A 12,086-nucleotide genomic window follows, 5' to 3' on the forward strand; every position below is an offset into this window, starting at 1 on the left:
GTCTTTTGTATTATCTTGTTTTACTTTCTGTAAAGAAATAAATAAAGAGCTGGGAGCTATATGTTAGAATGTTTTCACATGTAGTGTGGTATGGTGTGATGCAGGTAACTCATTTTCTCCCTTAAAGCGCCTGTCCCCCTTTTTCGTAAATTTTTTACGAGCATTGGGTTGTTGGGGTGCATTTCTAAAACATGAAGTGTGTAATTGTCTGCACTGGGAGAGGTGAAGCCACACTCCTCACACACATAGATCTTGGAACGGCGCTGGCGGTAGGCATAATTTTGCAGGACCCCATGGATCTTGTGTAAGTGGGACTCTAAAGAACAACGCTGCGTAAAAGACTTGTCACATGCAGGACACTTGTAGGGGCGGATACCTACGGGAAATCGATATGGTGGTTAGGAGAGCAATAATAAAAGTGAGAGAATCTAGGGGGGGAATACAAGCAATATACGGGATCTCCTCACCTGTATGAGTTCTCATATGACGCTTGAGGTCAAAGGTGTCATTGAACCCTTTAGAACAGCAGGGGCAGCGGTGTCTTTTCCGGGCGATGTGACATTTCAGGTGACGCGTTAACATCCGTTGAAGAGGAAAACATTTCCTGCATGCACGGCAGGGAAACGCACTCTGAGAAGAGGATAAGAAAAATAAAATCTGGATTTTGAAGATGGCAGTTTAAGATGAAGGTTAATATAATGGCAAGGCTATAATAGGGAAGAAAGATCAGTTTTAATGAATGCGCCAAGCAAAGTAGACTGGTTCTGTAAGTATTCACATTAGAACACTGCCCCACTATGGCAAAGGTGTCTAAACCTTTTTTTCTCATTCTTCTTTTAGAAGCTCAAAATTTAGGCACAGTTCTCTAGCCCAATATCCTTTCTCACGTACATTTCTAATTTTTTTTTTTTTGTCATACAAAATTCTATTTTCCTTCCTGTCTCTTTCTCCGTTTCCTGTTTTCCTCCTCGTTCTCCTATTAAACACTTTTTTTTTTTTTTTTTTTCCTCTACCCAATTTGTTTTATCTATTCTTATGTTCTCCATATTTTTCAGATGCTGACCCTTTGCTTCCCCTTATCTATTCTCTCCACTGAATCCCTGTTATTAGAAAGCATTGGCATGTTCTACTGCAGGATGCATGCTACTGCAAATTCTGACTGCTCAGTGAGTACCTTGTTTTTGATTTGGCTGCACTGAATTTATTTGCTCAGGGAAAGTGTGCTGGTAATAGAGCTGCAGATAGAAAAACTTTAAACCTCCCACTTGCTCACCCTATCCAATTGCTGCTTGCTACTTTTGTACAGTGCACGCTCCATGTAAAGAGTGATGTAAGAGAAAACAAGTTTAAAGCAGCCAGAACTCACTGAAAACATTGCACATTACAGGGTGCTGTTTACCTTTTGAGTTAATTTAGTATTATGTAGAGCAGTGATCCCCCCAACCAGTAGCTTGTGAGCAACATATTGCTCACCAACCCCTTGGATTTTGCTCTGTGGCCTCAAAGCAAGTGCTTCTGTTTGAATTCCGGGCTTGGAGACAAGTTTTAATTGCATAAAAACCAGGTAGGCTGCCAGTCCACATAGGGGCTACCACATGGCCAATCACAGCCCTTATTTGGCACCCCAGGGACTTTTTAATGCTTGTGTTGCTCCCCAACTCTTTTTACATTTGAATGTGGCTCACTGTTAAAAACCCTGCGTGTAGAGTGGTATTCTGAGACAATTTGCAATTGGTTTTCCTTTTTAATTTGCTTATTTTGAGTTTTTTTGTGCAGCCACTCTCCAGTTTGCAATATCCGCAATTTAGTTGCTGTGTTCCAAATTAACCTAGCAACCATGCATTAATTTGAATGAGTCTGGAATATGAGTAGGAGAGGACCTGAACAGAAAAATGGGTAATTAAAAATTAGCAATAACAATAAAGTTGTAGCAGCACATTTCATTTGTTTCTAGATGGGGTCAGTGACCCCCATTTGGAAGCTTGAAAGAGCCAGAAGAAGAAAAATGCAAATTATTAAAAAAAACCTAAAGAAATAAATAGACCGATTGAAAAGTTGCTTAGAAGTGGCCATTCTATAAAACATGCTAAAAGTTAACAGAACAGTTTGTGCTATTCATTTGTATGCAATTTTTTTTTGTGTGGACGTGGCTGTTTAAGAGGATATTGCAAAAATCTTACCTCATGAACTAATGCGGATGCTGCTGATTTGTCAATCTTGTATGGGAAAATCATAGAGTCTGTATACCATCAAGGTAAAAAAGGAAAATCAGATGCCAACATTGAAATTTAACCCACCATCACCTACAAAATATAGATAAGTAACATTTCTTCTGTTTGAAATATTTTACATTAACATTTCCACAACATCCTGTCAGAGCACACTATTTGCTATGAAATGCTTGTAGTGCCAAGGTAATGCTAGTAACAATTCGCCAGCGTTCGGCTGCTGAGACGCAACTTTGCATTTTAGTGAATTAGTGTAGTGGTAACGAATTTGAGCCTGGCGAGGTGGCGCTGAGTATGGTGAAACGGTCCCTGTTGAAAATTTGCCCGTTAGTGAATTTGCCCCAATGTAACGGAAGTCGCAGTGGGAATTGGATTTTTACTACTGAGTGCTATTCTCATATGTACCGAGATGCTATTATCTTGTGTAAGGGAGCTGTTATCTGGTTACTGTACCTTCCCAGTGTTCTATTGCAGTACAGCAGTAAAGAGTGACTATCAGAGTTTATCAGAACACAAGTCACAAGACTGGGTGCACCTGGAAAACTAATAATATGTGTAGCCCCATATCTGATTTCAAAATGAAATATAGAAAAATCTGTTTGCTCTTTTAAAAAACTGATTTCAGTGCAGATTTGTGCTGGAGCAGCACTATTGAATGTACTGTACATCTGCAAAGTCTTGCCAACAAATGGCTTATACCCTTGTGATACTTTATAACAACTGCTTTTGTGTATTTGGCCCAACCTCTGCTGCATGTGGCTGCAAACAAGCAGATCTTATTGAAATCAATGGAGATGGAGCATAGAGTACTCATGAATACTGTTTATCTGCCACAAAGCCAAATACTCACCCTTCTAATGTAATCACAGTGCAATGAGCACTGGCTGAACACCCCTGTTTTCATGAATACTGTTTACCTGTCAAAAAGCCAAATACTCAACCTTTAAATGTATACCTGTATTGTAATACTACTTAATCCTTTCTGTGATACAAAGCGTCTGCAAGACATGGGGGAGGCCCATTTATCAAAGTCCAAATTTATCTAAATTTTTTTCTGAAAACAACACTGACCAAATACGCACAGGTTTTTTCTCCTTATTTAGTAATACACATTCCTGAAAATTGTGTTTGCGGGAAAAAACACAGAAAAAAACGAATCGTACGAATTTTTCAGATTTTCCACCCGATTTTGATTTCTGCCCAAAAACCATGAAATCTCCGGATTATTGCACGAAACCCAGCGCAGATCAAAATATCTTTGGGACTTCTCCCACTGAATTAGATGTAACCTCGGCAGGTCTGAGATGCCGGATTTTTAGATTCTGACATTTTCCATCCATGGGGTAAAATAAATCCTGCAAAATTTGTGGGTTTTTTCCCCCACTAAAAATTCAGATTTTTTTAGTAAAACCCATAACTTATTAAATAGAAAATATTAGTAATTAACAGGGTCTCAGCACCTACACTAAATTATCTGTATCTACACAGAATACCCTCCTTACCTGGAACATACAGGTCCCCTCTTTCAGCATCAACCAGGTGACCCCATCCTCTGAGTTTTACAGTCCGGTGGCGCTTCACTAAGAATGATCGAGGCATAGTACTGTGGCTAAAAAGCAGAGAAGGTGAAGTTCTATTTTACTTATCTATATTTCTCTATCTATCTATCTTTCTCTATCTATCTATCTTTCTCTATCTATCTATCTATCTATCTATCTATCTGTGTGTGTGAAGGTTATCTACAGTAGGTATGAGAAAAGAAAACATACAGTCATAATAAGGAATGGGAAACATACAAATATACAGGTAGCTAGTAAAAGATACACAGCAATTAAACAAAAGTAATGACTGATCGACCTACCCAATATGTGTTCTCAAGAGCACAGTCAAATCAAAGTGAAGCACTTGTGTTGTGATACAACAGTTCTTTATCAAAAAGGCAAAATAAAATCACAGAATTTAGAGAGTGGACAGTAAATGATTTCTATTATTTGTTCCCTGATAATTTGAATATCCTAGGATTTTGCATACAGAGCTTTTATTCCCTTCTCACACAGCACACAGAGAACGGGCCCTTCCTCCATATGCAAATTGTACAGATATGAAGTAAAGCAGAATATGACAGGCAACGGTTCCTCCTATTAGGACTCCCTAGAAATAAACTGCTCACTAGGTAATGATATCAGATGCCAATGTTAATTGACTTTTTTAGTCTGAGAAAGGCAAAAGGCATTGTTCAGTGGCTTGAGAATATGTGCTGTAATATACTAAATACAAGACTGCAATTTACAGGATCTTAGTTGCTGTTTTCTAGTTTGAATAACCCGTTCATTTGTCCTGTGCTCACATTTGATTAACAAACTGTGGCTGCTGTCTGTTAAGTGTTTAGATATGCAGGCTAGGTGCTGTTTTGTGTAGGTACACGGTTTAGGTACTGTATAAGTGAAGAGTACTGAGGTCTTTAAGTCCTAATACACACACACACACACACACACACACACACACACACACACACACACACACACACACACACACACACACACACACACACACACACACACACACACACACACACACACACACACACACACACACACACACACACACACACACACACACACACACACACACACACACACACACACACACACACACACACACACACACACACACACACACACACACACACACACACACACACACACACACACACACACACACACACACACACACACACACACACACACACACACACACACACACACACACACACACACACACACACACACACACACACACACACACTCTCTCTCTCTCTTCAGGCTGTGGTGCACTCCAATCCAGCAGAGTTTTACTGCCTGGGTGCTGTCATATATAGTGCAGATAGTCGTGTTCCAAGGAATGACACACTCCAGGACTTCATAATGAGATCAAGCAAAGTCAATTTTATTTGTCAACGTTTTCGGTCCAGTCTGGACCTTTCTCAAGACATATATATATATATATATATATATAAATCTCTTTAATCCTACACATTGTAAATCAACATAGATGGAAGGGCTTAAAAGTTTACTCCGCTTGCACCCATCGGATTTTAGAAGCCAGGGAGCAAAGTCTTGCCCTTGGCTGAAAAAAAGGAACTTCAGCATTGTATGCATTAAGGCAAGCGATAATGAAACCTTATGTAACTAATGACTTGGTTCATTTATCACAGTTTCCGCATGATAAGAAAATTGAGCTGTATCACAGATTTATTTTTAAATATCACCCAAAGTATATGCCCCCCAACCAGTAGCTCGTGAGCATCATGTTGCTCCCCAACCCCTTGGATGTTGCTCTCAGTGGCCTCAAAGCAGGTGCTTATTTTTCAATTCCTGGCTTGGAGGCAAGTTTTGGTGAAATAAAACCAGGTTTACTATCAAACAGAACCTCCTGTAGGCTGCCAGTTCATATAGGGGCTACCAATAGCCAATCACATCCCTTATTTGGCACCACCCAGGAACATTTTTCATGCTTGTGTTGCGCCCCAACTCTTTTTACATCTGAATGTTGCTCACGGGTGAAAAAGGTCGGGAACCCCTGGTGTAGTGGGTGATGGAGGACATTTGACTTTGACATGTGCTGCCCCTCGAAATTTTTCTAATCATAAATAGAGCTTCTTGGTATGAAGTACAAAAAAATACTACTTTCAAAAAAAGAGAGATGAAGTGGTGGTCACATGTAACTGTGAAATAAAACTTACAGATGTATTAAAATATTAAAATGTGAGATTATGACTCACTACAGAAAAACTCACCCATGTACTATTCATTCCTGTGGGATTTTTAGAATCATATTTATCAATGTAGTTCACCATCTGATAAATATGCTTTTAAAAATTCCATAGGAATGAATAGAAAGTGAGTCAGTCTTTCTGTGGTGAGTTCTAAATTCACACTTTGATAAATCTGCCCCTAAATCCACATACATTAAGGATCATTTACTAATGTGAAGTGCAATTTTGATAAAAGGAACTAGAAGTAAATGTCAGTAAAACCTACATGCTGCAGGCAAACAAAAATAATGGAAATCCTGCTGTGATTAAACATGAACTTTAGTAAAGTGGTTTCATATGCCCTCTAAAACTAAAGGCAACTTTAACCATATTCCTACCAGGGAGATGGTTGTTGACTTTAGGAAGACTAGGAGTGACCACCTGCCACTGTACATCGACGGCCCTAAGAGATCGTCAAAAGCACCAAATTCCTTGGTGTCCACCTGGCGGAGAACCTCACCTGGTCCCACAACACCAGCTACTTAGCCAAGAGAGCCCAACAGCGCTTCTACTTCCTTTACAAGCTGAGCAAATCCTATATCCCACAATCCATACTCAAAACCTTCTAAAGAGGGACTATCGAGAGCATCCTGAGCAGCTGTATCACTGTCTGGGCTGGGAACTGCACTGTCATGGAGCACAAGACCCTACAGAGGATAGTGACGACAGCAGAGAAGATCATAGGTGTCTCTCTTCCTTCCATCATGGAAATTTACACCACTAGCTGCATCCGTAAAGCCATCAGAATTGTGGCTGATCCAACACACCCCTCACACTCACTGTTCACACTCCTGCCATCTGGAAAAAGGTACCGAAGCATTAGGGCCCACACTACCAGACTGTGTAACAGTTTCTTCCCCCAAGCCATAAGGCTCCTGAATACTCAGGAACCAGACAGATCTCTCTCACACACACACTCCATCTTACCTTACTATATACCACAACGTTACACAGCCACTGTACGCCATTGTATGGATGAATAGCCATTGGATACAGTTGTACTCTATGAGCACATCTGCACTTTGTCATGTTCTTTATCATGTTCTTGCTACTGTCATGTCACAGTGATACACCCATCATGTCTGACGTTTAGCATTTTTTACTTAACATATTACATCTGCTGAGTGTGCACTGTATTGTCCTGTCCCTGCAATGTGCTGACTTGTCTTGCAGGAGTTGCATATTTTTGCACTTGCACTTTTTGTCTGTTGTACAGTACATATATGTTGTGTTGTGTAACACCTTGGTCCTAGAGGAACGTTGTTTCGTTTCACTGTGTACTGTACAAACGTATATGGATGAAATGACAATAAACTCACTCTTGACCCTTGATCTGCCTAGGTTAGCTACTCTTTGGGAAAGACACATTGCTAGGTAGCATTTTTCCCATAATGTAACCTTGTAGAGTAGGTGCTACGTCATTGACAGTGTGTATTTTCCCTTCTGACTATGTATCTGTCTTTGGCAGGAAAAGGGTTAAAAGCAAACCAACAACCAATCGCAAAATTTAATATAAGCTTCTTCGTACTGAAATAAGAAACTTTCTAAATACAATCAATTAAATATTCTGCATTGTTTCTGAAATCAAGTTTATGTTCACTATTCCGCTCTTAGCATATGTTTCTCTTCATTATGTCTTCATGCAGCAGTTGGGTGTCTGATATTCATTAAAGGAGAACTGATCAAAAATCCCCATCCCTTTCCATCCATTGGCCCTCCTCAATGCTTTCTCCCTCCTTAGTAACTCAGTTGAAAAAGTATCCCTGTCATGTACCTTTGCGTAATTATGCAGAGTAGCGCAGCGGAGCTCTTTGGCGCCATCTTCTGTATCTTCGGTTCCTTCGGGAATCTTCGGAGCTTTCCGCGCATGCGCAGTAGGCACGTATATCAGAATGCCCAACTGCGCATGCGTGAAAAAGCTCCGGTGCCGGCGCTCAGTTTGGCGAGGAACCAGAAGATACAGAAGATGGCGCCAGAGAGCTCCGCTGCTCTACTCTGCATGAATATGCCAAGGTACATGACAGACACTTTTTCCACTGAGTTACTAAGGAGGGAGAATGCAGTGAGAGGGGTCAATGGACGGAATGGGATGGGGATTTTTGATGAACAGGGGGTTTAGTTCTCCTTTAACAGTTAGATTCAATATATCTTATAGAGGGGCTTCCTTTCCTAGCAGATGTATTAGAGCTCACGAATACAGTATAACAGATTCCAGTACAAACAAAATAACTGCCTTTTGCACAAATTCTGCATGTAGAGAGACATGATGTCTGGTGATTTTAATAGAGTGAGCTCTAATACATCTTCTAGGCAAAAGGAGCCCCCCTATAAGATATATTGGATCTAACTGTCAATGACTATCTGACATCCCAACTTCTGAATGAAGACAGAATGAGGAGAAACAGATGCTGAGAGAGGGATAGTGAAGATAAACGTGATTTTTAATTGATTATATTTAGAATACTTCTTATTTCAGTATGCTGAAGCTTATATTAAATCTTTATTTTTGCGATAGTTCCCCCTTAATGATTAGAATCACTTTCAGGTGAGGACTTGCCCCATTTCAGTTATGGATATATAAAAATAGAGATTGTATATTTTCATCTGTTTATGCCAAACTTTCTTTGAAATTCATGCCATGTTTCTGTGTAAATAAAAGGAAACTGTGTACTGATTCATTGCCTTTATACTGGGTTTTCATTTTAAGGAAAAGTATCACAAACGATAGTATTGCAAAACAAATACTAACTCCACTATTGTGTAACAGACGTTCCATGTAAAATACTTTCCGCAAGCTTCATATATGTTGTATAGTTGGGAGCTACTAGCTATTAGATGATGCAGTCTGTAATACTTCAGAATTGCTTAATTATTGGTACTACCAGATTTGTATCTGAAATGTCCTTGTTTATAAGGAGTTCCCCAATGAGACTCTTTCTATAATGTTTCCAGATAACCATGTCATAGTTAACAAAATGCAGAAAAAAGTAAAATGAAAATGTGTGGCCCAGTAAGTTATTAGAAACAATTTACAGAATGTGTGAATAGTAGGTAAATGTTTGCATCAACAGCCCTAGTGAATGCACAATAACTGCCTCACCAAGTGAATTAATTATGATTAATAAAAATATTGTTATAGCATATTGCTGGATTAAGAACATGGAAGTTTTCAAAACGGTTGTCATATGAGAACTACACGGTTGGTACATTTCGTAGCAATACAATCACTACTAAGCAAGTCAAGCGTGTGGATATGAGAATCATATATTCTTTTCAACTTGATGCCTTCAAACAAACAATGTAGGTCTCTATATAAAGATATTGCATAAAACAGCTCATTTGTAAAACTCAGCTTCATGTAAATAAATTATTTTCATAATAATATAAGTTTTTAGTAGTATGTGCCATTGGGTAATCATAAATAGAAAACTGCCATTTTAAAAAATAAGGGCCACCCCCTGGGATCTTACGATTCATGGTGCACACAAACAAACCATACATGTTAGATCACATGAGCCAATTAACAGACAGAGTTCTGTCTTTTGCTTCCACACTTCCTGTTACAGTTGTAGTGTTTCTGGTCAGGTGATCTCTGAGACAGCACACAGACCATCACTAAATGGTGGCTCAAGGCAAGAGATGTAAAAGGACAATATATATATATATTTATATATACTGTGTATATATATATATATATATATATATATATATATATATATATATATATATATATATATATATATATATATATATATATATATATATGCCACTTAATATGATATAAACTATCTGTTGCTTAAGTGTTCATTTTGGGGGTATAGTTTTCCTTAGAAGAATCTTTCAGCAATAACTTATCAATTTACTGCAAATTAGGCACATGGAGTGTATTCTCTTCTGATGCAATCCGGCTTGTGGAGAAGCCACAGAAGCAGCCACGTCTGCCTTCCATTTACATGAATTGGAAACCTGTAACAGTGCTGATACTGGTGTATTTTTAAGCCCAAGGAAATGGGAAAATCAACAACACTTCGCTCTGTTAGACTGGGAATTGATCTTGTGGTTTGCTCATATAGCAAGATGAAAAAAGACCTTAGAAATGTGGCATTTTTGTTATTTATTCATGTTGACAAGCTGTGATGCTATGTTGTATAAAAGCATTAGAGGTTGGCAGTGGCTATTGCAATTAAATCACCTGTGCATGGGTATATATACATTTTTTTCGTGGGCAGCAACTTTAGAAGGGCGGCCCACGGGTGCCAATGTTAAATAAAAACATGTCCCCCAGCATGCCGCTGGCACTTTGGGCAGAGCTTAATGGGGCGGTTCACCTTTAAGTTAACTTTTAGTATATTATAAAATGGCAGATTCAAAGCAACTTTTCAATTGTTCTTCTCTATTCATTTTTTACTGTTTTTGAATTATTTGCCTTCTTCTGCTGATTCTTTCCAGCTTTCAAATGGGGGTCGCTAAATCCAGCAAAAAAACAAATGTTCTGTAAGGCTACAAATTTAGTGCTACTTTTTATTACTTTCTATTAAGACCCTCTTCTATTCATATTCCAGTTTCTTTGGGTAGAACTACACGTTTTCGGCGTGATTCGGCACACTGTGCAAAATCGCAGGCGTCAAGTCGGATGCGATGGAAATAAGGTAAGCAATAGCATTGTCGGATGGTGTCGCATTGTTGATCCGACGCAACATGACTATCAGATGCAGACGCTGCATCCGTGTCGCGTCGGATCAACGCTGCGACTTCATCCGACATCAATGCATGGTTGCTAGGGTATTTTAGGGCCTAGCAACCAGACTTCTGAAACTGCAAACTGGAGACATGCTGAATAAAAAGCTAAATAATAATAAAAACCATAAAAAATTAAACCAATTACAAATTGTCACTTTCTACTTTGTATGTGCAAACCACAGGAGAAGGGGCAGGATGAGAACCAGTGCCTAGGGCAGCAAAGGGCTTGAATACAGCCCTGATTTTATGAGGTGTCTTATAGCCAAACTATTGGGGAAAATTGACATTGCCAACAATTTTACAAATTACATTACTTTGATTCAGAATTTGCCTGCACTCCTGTTGGTATAGCCCCATAGAAAAGACTGAGGTCAGTTAACTACTACATTCCCTTGTGGTGAAACAAAAAAAACCATAGCAGTACTTCAAAAGTTCTTTATTTTATTTTGGTATTCCTACTCCACTTCACACTAGGGATACACCGAATCCAGAATTCGCCTTTTTCAGCAGGATTCGGGCAAATCCTAATTTGCATATGCAAATTAGGGGTGGGGAGGGAGATCACAAAACAAGGAATTACATTTTTCCCCCTTCCCATGCCTAATTTGCATAGTATGCAAATTAGTATTCGGTTCAGTATTCGGGCTGAATCTTTTGCAAAGGATTCGGGGTTTGAGCGAATCCAAAATAGTGGATTCGGTGCATCACTACTTCCCAACCAGCACAGCAGTGTGGTCTGGTTTAATCTAATTTGGAAATGTAATTGCAATTGAGAGAGCCTGACTGTTGGGTTTTTTTAAAAGTCCCATGAACTCTAAATTCGACCAATCGAAATTTATTATAAAATTCGACCAATCGAAATTTATTATAAAAAAAATAAAAATGTTTAAACTCAGGTGAATAGGATCGACCCAAAAACTCAAATCTGATTCGATTTGAATTTTAAAAACTTGATTTTAGTTTTTTTTTTCTCCTAAAAAAACTTCAATGTCAGGAAGGCTGCAAACAACAAATTGATCCCTGGACCTCTCCAATGACTTAAACAGCAATTCGGAAGGTTTTAAGGTGGCGAATAGTCGAATTTGAGTATGCTAAATCTCAAAAATCTAATTTCTTAAAAAAATATGAATCAAATTTGAATTACTCCCTATTCGAATGACAGTTTTGACCATAAAAAAAGTCAAATTCGAATTTCAAATTTTCCATTCGACCCTTGATAAATCTGCACCATGGTGTTAGAACGTAGTAAAGCAGCAAATGTAGTTATAGGGTGATGTTTTCTTTAGTTAAGGAACAGTATAGTA

Source organism: Xenopus laevis, chromosome 8S (assembly GCF_017654675.1).
Source record: "Xenopus laevis strain J_2021 chromosome 8S, Xenopus_laevis_v10.1, whole genome shotgun sequence".
NCBI lineage: Eukaryota > Metazoa > Chordata > Amphibia > Anura > Pipidae > Xenopus > Xenopus laevis.